The following is a 17,460-nucleotide window of genomic DNA, read 5'->3' as shown; positions in this document are numbered from 1 at the left end:
GCAAAATACCACAAAACTAATTAAAACACACAAACAAAAGAAAAGAAAAGCAGGTAAAGAGAAGTGTAAATTTAAATCAAGTAAACAGCCAAGTACAAAATGACAATGTTAATTTGTCTTTGTAAGCCTATATTTAACCATGCTTGCGTTATTAAATTGTTTTCATTACAATGGTAAAGTGTAAATTTCCTTCTTTGATGCAAATATGCTGACTACACAAACCCAGCTCTATCGGTTCGCCATCATTATCGTTCAAACAATTGGTTCTTTTCGTTCACGAACGACATGTACCAGTTCGTTCACGAGAAGATCTCTCTCTCTCGTTCAGACTCAAAAGCAACTCGGTCACAGTCAGTGAAGGGCGTATTCGTTCTCTACATCCAACAAATCACATGCTCCGTCACATCTCATACTCGAAGGCTATTGGCTTGAGGTTTAGTCATTCTTGACAGGTTGAAAACACAGAGCTACCCGGTTCACTGAGCTGCGCATGCGCTGCTAATAGCGCCGCGCGGCTGTGGAGGGAGGAATTTCAGTGAACGATAAATATGAGTCAATGGATTACGTGAACGAGAACGATTCGTTCACCTACAAGATTCGTTCAAAAAGAACGATTCGTTCACGAACGTAACATCACTACTATGTAATTTACTTTTCCTAATTGAATATTCTGCTCCTCACCATTGTTGAGATGCATAGACTGAATCTTGACATCTGTGTGTGCCTAGAAGACTGATTTTTTTTAAACAACTTTTCAGAAATCCTTTATATTATATAAAAAATTCTGGCCATTTATGCAGATTCACAGTTATGCTGTAACCAACAACATAAATCGAAGTCAGAAAGAAGGATTTTAATGAGTTCAGTGATCTTTTCAGTGATGGAAAGTTCAAATGATGATTGTCATAATATAACCAACACCATCAGATCACTTTTTTTTTTCTTTGTTCAACTGGCAGTTATAACTCAGATACCTCAGACAAACAAAATCTAAAGTTAATAATATATGGGTCAAGAGTCCAACTAAAGCAACCATTGATCGTCATAACGGTGGCTTACAATTGGAGATTTTCTCCTTCAGTGATTCTGCTTGTTAACATCAGGTGTCTTCAATAATGATCAATCATCACTAAATTAATCACTTAATTATCTCATTAACTTAAACACTCTTGAGTGTGGACTCATACACTCCCAGGAGTGTTAATTTAACACTGGAGTTTTTGCTGTGTACAAAGAGCCGTAGTTAACTGACAAGCTGAGCCATATCACATTAAATATCGCTGGCGATACGTCCGCGATATTAATGCGATATGGCTCAGCTTGTCAGTTAACTACGGCTCTTTGTAGTAAATGCCGCTCCATCTGAAAGCAGGTGATGGCGATTTACTACTAATCAAGGAACCGGCTTTACTGACGAGATGCGCATAACAATATCGCGATTTAGATCGCCCAGCCCTAACTAGTATCTATTGAATAAGTACTAGTAGCTAATTAATAAGTACTAGTATCTAATGAATAAGTACTAGTATCTAAATAATAAGTACTAGTATCTATTGAATAAGTACTAGTATCTAAATAATAAGTACTAGTATCTATTGAATAAGTACTAGTAGCTAATGAATAAGCACTAGTATCTAACAAATAACCACTATTATCTAAAGAATAAGCACTAGTAGCTAAAGAATAAGTAGTACTTAATGGAATAGATACTAGTATCTACAAAATAAGTACTAGTAGCTTGAAAATAGATACTAGTCGGTTGAAATGATTAAATGTTAAAACGGCTTGCCGTTTAAAGTACAAAGTCAGTGTTTGTACTAAGAAGAGATCAGACACGAGGTGCTCAGAACAGTGTCACGTGGGGCCCTATTTTAACGATCTGAAACGCAAGTGTCAAGCGCAAAGCGCAAGTAACTTTGTGGGCGGGTCTCGGGCGCTGTTGCTATTTTCCCGGCGGGATAAATGCCTCTTGCGCCCGGCGCAAATCTAAAAGGGGTTGGTCTGAAGTAGCTTCATTATTCATAGGTGTGGTTTGGGCGTAACGTGAAATAAACCAATCAGAGCGACATCTCACATTCCCTTTAAGAGCAGGCGCGCTTGTTCTAAAGCGGATTCGCCAGGCACGCGCCGGCAGCGGTTCACAGCCGAGGAGACCGACGTTCTCGTCAGGGACATTGGGGATGGAGAAACCCACCCAAATTAACTTCGGTTAAACAGGCGTATGATAATTTGGGTAAATGTGTAAGCTAGATGTATGCTTTTATAATAAATTGTCTGTCTATCTATCTATCTATCTATCTATCTATCTATCTATCTATCTATCTATATATCTATCTATATATCTATCGTAATAATATTCAATACATCAATTTCAAATGATTTGCAAAAATGAAAACTGCTGCTTCTGTGTAGATGAGAGAATCAAAGTGCGCGTTGTGCACACGCTACATTGATTATGGCCAAGCATGCGCCCTTAAAATAGCATATGAATAACATGCGCAACGCGCCACTGACTTTAAACTATTTTTTCCTGGTTAGTGGCGCAATTGTTTTCTAAACCTGTAAAATAGCATGAAGGAACGTTTAAGCCGGAACACGCCTCCTCTTTGCGCTGAACCGCCCCCGGGAGCGCAAGTGTATTTCCTAACTTACCGACGTGCTTCTGAGGAGGGAAAAGTCCGCTTTGCGCGGGTGCAAAATAGGAATGATACATGCGTCGTTGTACAAAGTCAATTGCGCTGGGTGCAAGATAGGGCCCTGAGAGTTACAGACCGAACAGAGAATGGTGTCATGAATCAGAAGGATTTGTGACCCTTTAGAAAACGAGTGAATTGTTTCACCTCCTAAAGCTACAGACATTAATCCACACTGTTAACCCTTGCTGTAAAAACAGGCCAAATTCTGACAATATCATACCATTTTCCATTAAAACAGTAATATACCGTAGAAAACAAAACTAGAATACAGGAATATACTGTGAATTAACAGTGCTCAAAATCGACACTCAGAGGCTCTTTTCCCAATCACACCCTATTCCCTCATTCACTATTCCCTACATTTGTTCACTAATATAGTCCACTTGAATGTAAAGGAGTGAATTGAACTGATGAACTCCTGATAAGCAGAATCACTGAAGGACAGAGAAACAAGAACAGAAAAAAAGAGAAACACAAAAACTACAACTGACTTCCAGCAACACTGAGTGTGAAACCAGTTTTACAAGCCAGTTTACGATTATTTCTATCATACATGTACAAAAGTTCTTTTTGAGAATTAACAGAGATTTGGTTAATAATAAAGTTTGTTGTAACCATAATGGAGATCAGTATTTGCTTTAGTTGGTCTCTTGTCCCTTGACTTCCTACCGCTCGTCTCTCTCTGCCTGCTGTAACAGTGAGTTTGTAAAACACATTTGTTATGGAAAGAAAGAGCCAAGAGAAAGTTGATCAGGTGTTTTTGGCTTTTGTGATGATACCACAACCATCCTGGACATGTCTGATTCTCTGATCATTCCTGAATATATTTTTTTGCATTTATGGGTATTTCATATTGAGCATGTATCTGTGAATCTACAACATGAAATCAATGTTTCTGTAATCAGGTCTTCTGAAAAATATTGTAATCATATAGTACATTAAAACATTTTGAGCTTCTGCTTGACTCAGACACACACATACATCAACAATCAGCATATGAATCTCAACAATGGTGACAATCAAAAGTTTCATGTCGCAATGCATGCTGGGTTCCAGGATAATATAAAACTCCCAGCATGCACTGCTGCATGAAAAAAAAATTATAATAAAAAAATATTGCCACCATTGTTGAGATTAATGTGCTAAATTGTGATATCTCTGTGTTTCTAATAGACAGTGTAGTGCTGTTTCTTTGGTTGTGCATGAGGTGTTAGTCATTCTAATTTATTGCTGTGGTTCCACAGTGGCGGTAATGTAACACTTTTGATTGAGGATTAAACTCTGAATGAGTGAGAATTAATTTCCTTAGTGAATGAACAGGCGATATGATGATTTTGTCATCATAATCATTATAACCGCAATCATTCATAAACTGTGTGTGTGCACAAGTGTGACTTGCACAAAATCAGCTCAAGCAGCAAAAGAAACACTAATGTTTTAGCATCAGCATCCCAACTAAAGCAAGCACTGATCTCTATAATGGTAACTTCAAACCAAACATTTTCAATTAAACATCTCAATAACAACTTCTGTAGATGTATGACAGAAATAAAGTCATACTGGTTAATAATAAGTATAATAATGTGTAATGGCTGGAAGTCAGTTGTAGGTCTTGTGTTTCTCTATTTTGTGTTCTTGTGTTCCTCTTTCCTTCAGTGATTCTGCTTGTTAACAGCAGGTGTTCATCACTAATGCTCAACAATCACTTACATATTCACTTAATTGTCTCACTGCAACACTGTCCATGTTACTTTTTACTCTTTGTAGTGTGGATTTTCCTGTGAGGTTGAAAGGGTTAACAGTGTAAGATAAAAAGACACACCCACAACATTTATTTTAACAGTCATAAACTGTAAGTTATAAAACAGGTATATACTGGCAACACTGTTGCCAGTAGTTTACTGTAAAATTTAGTTTTGTGGGTCACCACTGTGCTGAAGAGTAGAGCCTGTGCTTCAGTCCAGGAGAAGATCTACAAACATTGATGATATGCTGCATGTTGCTTTATTTAAAAAGCAGTGACTGTGTAGTTGTGGTCCAGTGAAAATCTCTTTATTTACAAAATGTTTGTTGTGGTTTCAAATGAAATAAGTTCACAGTAATACTTTGCTGTTATTAATGCATTATACATTTTAGTTAATACGTTTAAATGACAGTTGGTCAATTTAAGGCAGTCGGTTTCTGTAAGTGAAATTAGTTAACGAGAGTTTTAGTGCACCTTTACAGTAAGATACTGTAGATTACAGTAAATAACTGTACAATTAACAGTAAATTACTGGCAACAGTGTTGCCAGTATTTTACTGTAAAAAAACCTGGTATGGTCTAACAGTGCATACAAAACAGTAGCCAACAGCAGAGTACATTACCAATTGCAGTCGTCACCGGTGTGACAGTTGAAAAGGCCAAGTAAAGTCTTAAGACATCTAAAAAATAATTATGAATACAAATTAATCAACAAGTTACAGAGAACATTATCAATTATAGCAGTCAACAGAAAAATTGTCCTGTCTATACAAGAACTTCTTATTATCCTGACCCATCTTTTCCACATAATGAAATCCCAAACCAGATAGCAAGAATCCGTTGAAATAATATTAAATCAACACTGTAAAATAAAAAAAGCATAATTTTAACGGTAAAAAACTGTAAAAAAAACAAGGGAAAAGACATGCACAGTAATAAATGTTCATAATTTCAACGGTAAAAAAATGTAAAAACGCAACGGAATTTTTTTTTTAATTGCTTAACAGTATGTACCCTTACTATATAGAGTGAAAAACTGTAATAGCTCTCACGGGACATTTCATGTAATTGTACAGTAATATACTGTTAAATGTACGGATTTTGGAAGTACACTATAAAAAAAAAAAAACTTACCGTTGCATTTACCATACCATACACTCAAAAAAAAATTGTGTCTAAACATAAGATTTATGTATTTGAATTGCATGTAAAATTGAATCCCATGCATTTGGATTACATAGTTGTAACATAAACCAATCAATACTCTGAATGTGATTCATATTTTTAAGTCATATATAAATGAAACAGATAAGATTTATGTAATTGTATTAATAAACTGAATGTGATTTATATTTGTCAGTCATATGTAAATGAAACAGGTAAGATTTATGTAATAGTACACAGAAAAACGCCCATGTTAAATTAACACTGCTCAGTGTTCATATGTGTGCACACTACAGAGTTAAAGCGGTGTTGAAGTTAATGAGATCATTAAGTGATGATTGAGCATTAATTATGAACACCTGCTGTTAACAAGCAGAATCACTGAAGGAAAGAGAAACACAAGAACTACAACTGACTTCAGACACAGCCTTAGATGAAATCAACTGAAGAGAAAAGAAGACATTAAATCTGTGAAGATCTCAGCAGAGGAGGATTAAACAACTCCACAAACAGCATTACCAGCTTCACTTATTACTAACCAGACTGACTTTATTTCATTTCCGTTTGAATGAAAACAATAGTTGTATTTTAAAGTCACCATGATGGTGGTTAGCGTTTGCTTTAGTTGGGCTCTTGACCCTTGACTCTTTAATATAAAATTTTCTCTGGCTGCTATAATTATGTGTTTATAAAACACATTTGTTGCAGCGAAAAAGCCATGAGAAAAAGAGATCAGGTGATGTTGGCTGTTTATTGATGATGATGATGACAAAGTCATCATCATGTAATTGCCTCATTCGCTGATCTTGTTCAGTATCTAATGCTTTTTAATATTGTTTTATTCATAACAGAAGCCATTCGATTTTGCAGCATGAAATCTAACAGTGTTGTTTATCAAACAATATACTTTTTTTTTTATAGTTAGTGCACAAAAACCTTTCATCTGTGGCATTACTAAGGGCCTGTCCCAATACCTCCCCTTACCCTAGATTTCTGCCCTAACCCTTGTTTTTGCGCGTTCTCGTGTAGGGTAGGGTGTCCCAATACTCTAAAGAGCAAGGGGGAGTGCTATTCTCCCCTTAAAATCAACCCTCAAAACATAGTGCGGTCCGATGCAGGCTTAAAACGAAGTGGAAGATGAAATTACCCAGGATACCTTGCGGACTCAGCAAGCCGGTAATTTTTTTTAAACAAGATGGCGGACACCGCTGGAAAGGAACAATTTAATTGTAATTATATTTTCGCAAATAAGCATGTTAAAATTTCTAAATATGTTGGAATATGTTAGTTTGATGCACATCCAATGGACTGTAAAGTTTTGAACACTAATGTTAGAAAATATTTCACGAAGCTATCTATCTGACGATGTTCATGATATCTGCCGAGTGCTTCGAGAGAGTCTGCCCATCAAATATAACGTTACATCTGATCTGGGTAGTTAATCTAATTTTATTTTCGATTTTGGCTTCCAAGGATTATAAAAAGAAGATGTGAGGTAAAACTATTAAAAACTAGCCGCGTTCGTCTAGTGCTTCATCTTTTTCTTCACAGCGCGCTGTCACTTCTCCCTAACGTTAAACCCAAACAGCACTGAGCACCAGTGATCAGTGATTGCTGTAAAATGCAGTGTCTGCTGATTCTAAATTGCGGGAGGTGTTTGATTGTAAAAAGAGCTATTATAAGCACAAATGCACAATGATCCGCGCAAGAGACGTATGTTGACCCTGTTCCCATGGCGGCGCGCGTTCGGAAACGGACTGCAACTAACTTAGACAAGCAAACTATACTTTGGGTTTCATGTGCGCGTCTAAACGATCAAATACAGACAAAAATATGGCTAAATGACCGGTTTGGAGATTCACTTTAACACAGTTTATGTCTTAAATGGGAGTTAGTTGTGGAATAGTTGGGAGAAAATGTGTATTATTAGATCTGCATTCGGTCTTAGGCCCTGTCCACACGGAGACGCGTTTCGCTGTATACGTATACATTTTTTATCGTATTGGTGTTTCGTCCACACGGATCCGGCGTTTTCGGAGACTGAAACCGCTATTTTTTTAAACCGGGTCCCAAGGTGGATAAATCTGAAAACGCCGCCCTTGCGTTTTCGTGTGTACGGCCAATCCGTATATTTTGCGAAACGATGATGTCATCACACCAAGTGTCAACTAGTCAGACACCGTTAAGTCACAGCAACTACATTTATGGTTTTTCATATTGTTTAACAAAGTTCTTGATTAAAAAAGAAAAAAAGAAGCTACTGTGCCTAATATTATTGTTGTATACAGCGCGCTAGGTTTATGCGCGAGCTCCAAGTCTTCTTCTCCGTTTTTAGTGTATGTCTGTGGCAGAATTACAGCTCCACATAATGGTCTGGCATGTATACTACATCGTTTTGAGTCGGTTTCAGTGGTTTCGTGTGTACGCAGATATTTCTTGAGACGACGCCGTGTTTACGGAATTTTTTTTTGAACGGGGAAAAAAGATATCGGACAGGGAAAGCTCTGGCTTCGTGTGGATGTGGCCTTAAAGTGGCAGTGTCTAATAAACCTGCTAATGATTACACCTTTAACCCCCTGAGGTCTACGGTATCGCCGGCGATACCAGCTCGCTTTTTTTTTATCAATGTAAAAGAAACTCATAAATACTCTGTTGACTTTGATTTTCCATAGGAGTTTCATACATCAATCGATTCTGTTAAATGTGTATTATTTTTGTGTATACTCACAATAAAAACAAAGTGTTGTGCTTTTTGCCAAATAAAGAAAAATAAACACGAAGCGAGTTCTGCCTTCTCTCTGCCAGTGAAGTCCATTCTGAAACGCGTCCGAAAATGAACAATAACTGAGCGAATACTCAGTCAAACAGGCATACAGACACACAGGCATGAAGCTTGAATTCTCTTCTTTTAAATGAAGTAATTTATATAAAAAACAAATATTCTCATCTTGTGAAATCTGTATTAAAAGAGAGCGATTCCAGTCGAGCTCATCTCATCTCATTACGTTATAATCGGCCACACCCACGGAGAGCGCGCGCTATTCAAACGCAAATGACTGAGACGATCCCATACAAACTGTGAACGCCCACATATCAGCTCGAGAAAACACATCAAGTTTATTCAGATAAGTGTAGTTGTCTACACTGTCTCGCAGCGCTGTGAGGAATAATAATAATGGAAAACTTACCTCAGAAGTGCTGGTATTTCGAGGAGCAACGGATGGAATAATGTAGTAAGTTTTTTTTTTCATTCTCAAGTAAATCGCGTTTCTGTGTGAATGAATAAACGCAGAGATGCGCTGTTTACCACAACTCGCAAAAAGACGGTTTAAATTTGAATTGCGTTTCTGTGTGTGAATAAATGATCTGCTTTTAGCAAACTATTTTGCTATACTGAGTAAAATCGATTGAAATATGTTGAAATAAAATGTATTTGTATAAGCAACGTATTAAACTGCAAATTAACATTTATATTCCTTATAATAAAAACGAAAGACCTATGTTACAGACATATGAAAGACAACATTTCGTTGATTAGTTTTGGATAGATTACACATTTTTACTGTAAAATATCTGCCACCTCAAATAAGCTTTTGTTTGCCAATTTTTGCTAATATGTTAAATATAGTATGTTTTGTCAATGTAGGCTATATTCGAAGTTTGAAATATGTATGATAAAATGTATACTTTAGTTTTTACAAAGAAAGATTACACTTCAATTGTTGTTGTAATTGTAACCTTTTTAATAAAAAAATATATATTTACAAGGTAGATGTAAACACATTTTAAAAGGTAAATATAAGCATTTTCTTTAAATAATTTTTATTGTGTTTTATTATTGACAAATTTGGGGAGAGGATACATATTCCAAAACTGAAAATACAGTGTGAGAATTAACTGCACAATTAATAGACATGTTTTCCTTGGATATTATACAATTTGCAAGCAAAATTTGTGAAAAAATATTAAAAATTGACATGCTTCCAACTGTGAACCAATTTGGTAGAATATATATATATATATATATATATATATATATATATATATATACTGTATATATATTGCTCTTGCATTCTTTCTTGTGGCTATAGGTGACACACCTGAATGAATGGCTCATTAAGTATGCGGGCCCCATTGTCTCCTAAGGTGTGAACCACTACATATGCATGATGCTGTTGAATGGTTGACGCCCCTTGCGCATATTGCCTTTACAAACAAAAAGTGTTTTACAAGATTTAAATCAATGTATTGTGTTATGTGAATGATAAGGGCAGGAGGATTTTCACATCATTTTGAAGAAAAAACTCTAGGCAAAGACATCAATTAGTCAAAAGTCTTATTGACACGTATTTAGTATGTGTTTTGTGGCCTTATTTCAGAAACTTTAGTTTTTATTTTTTTCAATAACCATGCATAAACATTATTCTCTCAAAAATACAAACATGTACATGCATGTTGCTCACATATTATGGTAGCCCTGTTTGTGCTAAATAGAGTGTAATTATACCTTTGCCATTAATATGTTTATAAGCAACTGAAAAAAGCACAAATGTCAGGGCATGTCAGAACATCTCAAGGACCCCAAAAACCCCTCAGACCTCAGAGGGTTAATGTGAATAAAACAACTAAAGGCAAAGAGAAAATTACTCCCAGCTCTTGAATTAATAACTTTAGCTTTAACACTAGAACGGCCATGGCGGTCATTTTGACCGTTTTGAATTTTATATCTGCAATAACTTTGTTGAAAAAATAAATACAATCCTGCTGGTACCTGACTTTTCCTAAAAGTGTCTGTATTTTCATTTAAAATGTTTTTCATATAAATTACACATAAGGCAAAAAAACAAATGAACATATTTACCTATTTCGGCCATAGACGGTCATATTGACCGCACGGAATTTCGCGGTATTATTATAGGCTATACCAATATACACAACAATAAAATGTGGTTAAAAATACACTAAACATATTCAACAACAAATCATTTAAATGTAATGATATTCAGAACAGAACAAGAATGAAAAAATAACTATAAACAAGCCAAAATGAAATGCGTTATAAGCGAAAGTGAAAGTAAGCGGCGTTAGGCTCACGTACACAGTAAAATCCCCAGTGTTAAATTAACACTGCTCAGAGCACATATGGTCCCACTCTGCATGGTGTTAAAGTAACACTGAAGCAGTGTTAAAGTTAATGAGACAATTAAGTGATTAATTGAGTGATGATTGAGCATTATTGAAGACACCTGATGTTAACAAGCAGAATCACTGAAGGAGAAAATCTCAAATTGTAAGCCACCGTTATGGTGATGGGTGTTTGCTTTAGTTGGGCTCTTGACCCTTAAATTATTAACTTTAATTTTTGTTTGATTGCTGTATCTGACTTACAACTGCCAGATGAACAAAGAAAAAAAGTGATCTGATGGTGTTGGTTATGTTATGATAATCATCATTTTAACTTTATGTTTTTGATTTATGTCGTTGGTTACAGCACAACTGTGATTCTGCATAAATATCCAGAATTTTAGATATAATATTTAGGATTTCTTAAAAGTAAAAAAAAACAAAAAAAAACTTTTCTTATAGGCACACACAGACATAAAGATTCAGTCTATGCATCTCAACAATGGTGACAATTGGGAAAAGTAAATGACATAGACCATTCAGATCATAATTTATTCATACCGCAATGCATGATGGGAGCCATTAATGAGTTGTGATTGGTGGCAGCCACTGCAACATGTTTTATTATTGTCACCATTGTTGGGATTCACAGGCTGATTATTGATGTCTGTGTTTCTAAATTAATACATTTGAAAGTGTTTTGATCAGAACAATGTTTATTAAATATATTGGATTATAAGAAAAATGCTGATAATCATATACTGTAGAATCAAAAAGCTGCTGCTAACAAGTTACACCAAACTATCTCAGTAAGTTTCATTGTCAATAATATGTCTTATGTCAAAACATAACCAACACTATCAGATCACACTTTTTCTTTGTTCATTTGACTGTTATAAATCAATAACAGCAGACAAACAAAGTCTAAAGTTAATAATATACAGTATGGGTCAAGAGCCCAACTAAAGCAAACACCCATCACCATAACGGTTGCTTACAATTTGTGATTTTCTCCTTCAGTGATTCTGCTTGTTAACATCAGGTGTCTTCAATAATGCTCAATCATCACTCAATTGATCACTTAATTGTCTCATTAATTTTAACACTGCTTCAGTGTTACTTTAACACCATGTAGAGTGGGACCATATGTGCTCTGAGCAGTGTTAATTTAACACTGGGGAATTTACTGTGTAACTTTCTAATTAGAATCAAAATGTTTTAACATTTGCGATGTATTTGTATGGTAAACTATTTCTTTATTATAGGCTTTGTACTTCACTCACGTTCCAATATCGACAGAAAAAATCATCCTCTTCACATGCGCAAAATGGTACGAATTGTAGGCTAGCCTACTAGGCTACAAACAGAGCAGTGGAATTTTTATGTTAGGTTGACTATTTTATTATTATATTTTATTATGGCTATAATGAACAGGCTGCAATGTCAAGATTGCAATACTGGAATATGGTTGGGGTGTGTGTGTGTGTGTGTGTGTGTGTGTGTGTGTGTGTGTGTGTGTGTGTGTGTGTGTGTGTGTGTGTGTGTGTGTGTGTGTGTGTCGGCGGGCGCGACGCGATCGAACTGTGTAAACAAATATGGGCTACTCCGTCATTTTGTTCAGGACATCTACGGATATTATTTATTTATAAATGTATAATTAAACTTGTTTAAATGTACAGTTTGGTGTTGTTTTGTTTTTTAAAGACATATTAATACAATAAATGCAATAATCTCTCAATTGGGTATTTATCATTAAAGATAGGCTATAGAGTTTGGAATATAGCGGTCAAAATGACCGCTTGCGGCAGTTCTAGTAGTTATGAAATTCTGGCACTTCTAGTGTTAATGAGCATTAATCTATCTATAATTAACTATGCTGTGTTTTTTACATTTGATTACTTTATTAGATTTCTAGCATATTATTATGGATACTTATATCCTGATCTTAACTGGGATAGTTATGTGCATGTATATAATTTGCATATAGTGGTGTCCCATTTCATAGGGAAAGATTTTCAACTCCACTTCCCCTCGTTGAGGGGACTTTACTTTCGAGGGCACTCAAAACCAAGTGGAAGTTTTAAGGGGGGAGAAATGGGACAGGGCCTGAGACTCACACAGACATCAAGAAACAGCATATGAATCTCAACAATGGTGACAAAAGATACAAAAAATCCTGATGCATAATTTATTAATGCCGCAATGCATGCTGGGAGATATGGGTGAGTTTTGATTTGTGGTACCCAGCATGCACTGCAGTATGAAGCATTTCATTGATTGTCACCATTGTTGAGAGTCATACACTGATTCTTGATGTCTAAGTAATAATGTAGAAGAGAAAGTTTAATGCACTAAATGTTTTTAAAATTCTTTATATTATTTGATTAACTGTTGGATCTAATGCTGTCAGGTCACACAGCTACTATAATAAATAAAACAAAATCACATAACCCCAATAATCAAAGCATTAGACACTGAAAAAGATAAGTGATTCAGGCCACAATATGATGATTACACCTTCATCAATAAACAGCCAATATCACTTGATCTCATTTTCGCTTGGCTTTTTCGCTGCAACAAATGTGTTTTAGAAACACATAATTATAGCAGCCAGAGAAAATTTTATATTAAGTCAAGGTCAAGAGCCCAACTAAAGCAAACGCTAACCACCATCATGGTGACTTTAAAATACAACTATTGTTTTCATTCAAACGGAAATGAAATAAAGTCAGTCTGGTTAGTAATAAGTGAAGCTGGTAATGCTGTTTGTGGAGTTGTTTAATCCTCCTCTGCTGAGATCTTCACAGATTTAATGTCTTCTTTTCTCTAAGGCTGTGTCTGAAGTCAGTTGTAGTTCTTGTGTTTCTCTTTCCTTCAGTGATTCTGCTTGTTAACAGCAGGTGTTCATAATTAATGCTCAATCATCACTTAATGATCTCATTAACTTCAACACCGCTTTAACTCTGTAGTGTGCACACATATGAACACTGAGCAGTGTTAATTTAACATGGGCGTTTTTCTGTGTACTATTACATAAATCTTACCTGTTTCATTTACATATGACTGACAAATATAAATCACATTCAGTTTATTAATACAATTACATAAATCTTATCTGTTTCATTTATATATGACTTAAAAATATGAATCACATTCAGAGTATTGATTGGTTTATGTTACAACTATGTAATCCAAATGCATGGGATTCAATTTTACATGCAATTCAAATACATAAATCTTATGTTTAGACACAATTTTTTTTTTGAGTGTACCGTAAAAAATACGGTAGCAATTTTTTACTAATTTTACAAAGTTTTACATCATCGAACTAAAAATTACGGTAAAAAACTGGCAGCTGGTTGCCAGTACTTTACCGTAAAAAATATGGTAGAAATATTTATGTTTTACGGCATTGAACTAAAGTTTACGGTAAAAAACTGGCAGCTGGTTGCAAGCGATTTACCGTAGAATAAGAATACCAACCCTTAAAGTGCAGCTCAACCAAGTGAGCTAAAGTCACGTGAGAGTAGCCTGCACACGAACGATCTGGGCAGAACATACACACCGCTTAGACTGACAAAAGTTTAGCCTGCAAGGCGGGAATGTAGAGGGGGAGGCCCAGCCCGCTGCCATACAAACGCCATGAATAGAAATCCCGCTGGACCAAGCCCACGATGAGGTCATGCCTCTAGTGGAATGAGCCCTGATGCCCAGAGGGCACTGCAGGTGTTTAGATGCATAAGCTGCTGCAATAGCGTCCACTATCCATCTGGACAGGTTATGTTTCGAGGCGGCGAGACCCTTCCCAGATACACAGTAAATTCCACAGTGTTAAATCAACACTGCTCAGAGCAAATATGGTCCCACTCTACAGAGTGTTAAAGTAACACTAAAGCGGTGTTAAAGTTAATGAGATAATTAAGTGATTAATTTAGTGATGATTGAGCATTATTGAAGACACCTGATGTTAACAAGCAGAATCACTGAAGGAGAAAATCATAAATTGTAAGTTACCATTATGGTGATGGGTGTTTGCTTTAGTTGGGCTCTTGACCCTTATGTGTTTACTTTAAATTTTACTGTTGTTTGTCTGCTGTTATTGATGTATAACAGTCAAATGAACAAAGTAAAAGTGTGATCTGATAGTGTTGGTTATGTTTTGACATAATCATGCTGTGATCTGAAAAATGAAACTTATTGAGATAGTTTGGTTTATCTTGTTACCAGCAGCTTTGTGATTTTAACAGCATATGATTATCAATACTTTACTTATAATCCAAAATATTTCATAAACATTGTTCTGATCAAAACACTTTCAAATTAATTTATTTAGAAACACAGACATCAATAATCAGCCTGTGAATCTCAACAATGGTGACAATAATAAAGCATGTTGCAGTGGCTGCCACCAATCACAACTCATTAATGGCTCCCATCATGCATTGCGGTATGAATAAATTATGATCTGAATTGTCTATTTAATTTACTTTCCCTAATTGAATATTCTGCTCGTCACCATTGTTGAGATGCATAGACTGAATCTTGACGTCTGTGTGTGACTAAAGGAAAGATTTTTTTGTTTTAAACAACTTTTAAGAAATCCTTTATATTATATAAAAAAATTCTGGATATTTATGCAGATTCACAGTTATTTTGTAACCAACAACATAAATCGAAGTCAGAAATAAGGATCATAATGAGTTCAGTGATCAAGTTCAAATGATGAATTTCATAATATAACCAACACCATCAGATCACTTTTTTTTTCTTTGTTCATCTGGCAGTTATAACTCAGATACAACAGCCAAACTAACTCTAAAGTAAACATATAAGGGTCAAGAGCCCAACTAAAGCAAACACCCATCACCATAACGGTGGCTTACAATTTGTGCTTTTCTCCTTCAGTGATTCTGCTTGTTAACTGCAGGTGTCTTCAATAATGTTCAATCATCACTAAATTAATCACTTAATTATCTCATTAACTTTAACACCGCTTTAGTGTTACTTTAACACTCTGTAGAGTGGGACCATATTTGCTCTGAGCAGTGTTGATTTAACACTGTGGAATTTACTGTGTAGCAACATTGTTTCGGCCCAGATCCGGCCCACATCTGGCACTTGTGGAATGCGGATCTGGCCCACATGCAGCGTGGAATGACGGCACTTGGGTGGCCCACTCCTGTTTGCCAGATCTGGGCCACAAGCAGGCCATAGCAATGCCACATGTCAGCCAAGAGCAAAGAAATAAACCAGAACTGAACCTTATCTGAGCCACAAAATCTGTGTATATTAAATATAGAGTCATCTCATCCTTAATAAGCCTGTTAACAAGCAGAATCCCTGAAGGAAAGAAGAGAACAGAAAAAGAGACGAGCAGAAACACAAGAACTACAACTGACTTCAGACACAGTCTTAGATGAAATCGACTGAAGAGAAAAGAAGAGATTCAATCTGTGAAGATCTCAGCAGAGGAGGATTAAACAACTCCACAAACAGCATTACCAGCTTCACTTATTACTAACCAGACTGACTTTATTCCTGTCAGACGTCTACAGAAGTTTTTATTGATAATTAACAGAGGTTTAACTCTAATATGTTTCATTTGTAGTCACCATAACAGTGGTTTGTGTTTCCATTAGTTGGGCTCTTAACTCTTATTATATCTTTAGTCTTTCTTTGGCTGCTGTGACAGTGTGTATGTCAAACACATTTACAGCAGCAAAGAAAGCTAAAGTGAAATGAGATCAGGTGATGATGGTTACCTGTTGATGGGTTTATAATCATCATGAAATAACCTTTTTCACTAATGCTTTTGGAATCTAATAATTGTGTTGATCCATTAATATCTTCACATCACAAATCCTGTGTTACTGCATAATGAGATCTAGCAATATTATAACAGTCAGTTTAAAGCTTTTATCAACATGAGATAAAGAAAATTTGCTTAATCTGACACACACAGATATCAACAATCATCGTATGAATCTCAACAATGGTGACAATCACAAATATTTTGATAAAAAGAATAATTTAGAACATCACTGAAAAGCTACTAATTCACAACAGAAACAACAGCAAAAAATGTAAGCAAATATTTAGAATCAAACTAAATTATAGGACAATTCAGCTGCATAATTTATTCATGTTGCAATGCATGCTGGGAGTTTTGTACTATGCTGGTACCCATCATGCATTGCAGCAAAGTACTTTTGATTGTCACCATTGTTGAGATGCATACGCTGATTGTTGATGTCTGTGTGTGTCTTATTAAACTGACTTTTTGGTGCTCATGCTTGATAAAGTCTTCTAACTTGTTATAATATTTCTGGATCTCATGCTGCAGTAACACAGAGTTTGTGATGTGAAGATATTAATGGCTCAACACAATTGTTAGATTCCAAAAACATCAGTGAAAAAGGTTATTTCATGATGATTATACACCCATCAACAGGTAACCATCATCACCTGATCTCATTTCACTTTAGCTTTCTTTGCTGCTGTAAATGTGTTTGACATACACACTGTCACAGCAGCCAAAGAAAGACTAAAGATATAATAAGAGTTAAGAGCCCAACTAATGGAAACACTAACCACTGTTATGGTGACTACAAATGAAACATATTAGAGTTAAACCTCTGTTAATTATCAATAAAAACTTCTGTAGACGTCTGACAGGAATAAAGTCAGTCTGGTTAGTAATAAGTGAAGCTGGTAATGCTGTTTGTGGAGTTG

General features: G+C 35.6%; 2 long non-coding RNA genes across 2 annotated transcripts in view; one reads left to right on the top strand and one right to left on the bottom strand.

Annotated features, from left to right (window-relative positions):
* LOC309493958 overlaps positions 1–17,460 on the top strand; it is a 179,022-nt gene that overhangs the window by 55,946 nt on the left and 105,616 nt on the right. The gene's annotated exons all lie outside the window — the stretch shown is intronic.
* The window catches only part of LOC309493978, a 68,960-nt gene continuing 56,558 nt past the window's right edge, over positions 5,059–17,460 (bottom strand). Inside the window, exon 4 of the long non-coding RNA XR_014204156.1 lies at positions 5,059–5,120. This is a non-coding gene — a long non-coding RNA (uncharacterized lncRNA). The remainder of the gene's footprint in view (positions 5,121–17,460) is intronic.

Source organism: Leuciscus leuciscus (assembly GCF_965113295.1).
Source record: "Leuciscus leuciscus genome assembly, chromosome: 3".
In the NCBI taxonomy this organism is placed as follows: domain Eukaryota; kingdom Metazoa; phylum Chordata; class Actinopteri; order Cypriniformes; family Leuciscidae; genus Leuciscus; species Leuciscus leuciscus.
Note: the sequence above shows the minus strand (reverse complement) of the source record. Positions and strands in the feature narration are given on the sequence as shown.